Consider the following 911-nt stretch of genomic DNA (forward strand, 5'->3'; position numbering starts at 1 on the left):
CCGCGAATCCGTTTCGCCTAAGTTATAAAAATCCTACCGAGTGGCAAGCCAAACTTCCACTCGGGGGCTTAGCTGCAGCCCAGTGCTCGCCTAAGTTATTAAAATCCTACCGAGTGGCAAGCCAGACTTCCACTCGGGGGCTTAGCTGCAGCCCAGTGCTCGCCTAAGTTATTAAAATCCTACCGAGTGGCAAGCCAGACTTCCACTCGGGGGCTTAGCTGCAGCCAAGTGCTCGCCTAAGTTGTAAAAAAAAATCCTACCGAGTGGTAAGCCAGACTTCCACTCGGGGGCTTAGCTGCAACCAAGTGCTCGCCTAAGTTATAAAAAAATCCTACCGAGTGGTAAGCCAGACTTCCACTCGGAGGCTTAGCTGCAGTCCAAGTACTTGCCTAAGTACAACATACGCTTGCAAGGAGGACGAGGTGCAGGTCGACTGCGACCCTCTCCTCTGAGCTACGCCATAAGTACAATGTGTGTGCTCACAAGGAGGACGAGGTGCAGGTCGACTGCGACCCTCTCCTCTGAGCTACGCCATAAGTACAATGTGTATGCTCACAAGGAGGACGAGGTGCAGGTCGACTGCGACCCTCTCCTCTGGGCTACGCCGTAAGTATAATGTGTGCTCGCGAGGAGGACGAGGTGCAAGTCGACTGCGACCCTCTCCTCCGAGCTTCGCCACAAATACAACGTGAAAATCCTACCGAGTGAAGAGCAAACCTCTCACTCGGGGGCTTAGCTGCAGCCCAGCGCTCGCCTAAGTTATAAAAATCCTACCGAGTGAAGAGCAAACCTCTCACTCGGGGGCTTAGCTGCAGCCCAGTGCTCGCCTAAGGTATAAAAAATCCTACCGAGTGAAGAGCAAACCTCTCCCTCGGAGGCTTAGCTGCAGCCCAGCGCTCGCCTAAGTTATA

Source organism: Triticum dicoccoides, chromosome 3B, assembly GCF_002162155.2.
Source record: "Triticum dicoccoides isolate Atlit2015 ecotype Zavitan chromosome 3B, WEW_v2.0, whole genome shotgun sequence".
Taxonomy (NCBI): Eukaryota; Viridiplantae; Streptophyta; class Magnoliopsida; order Poales; family Poaceae; genus Triticum; species Triticum dicoccoides.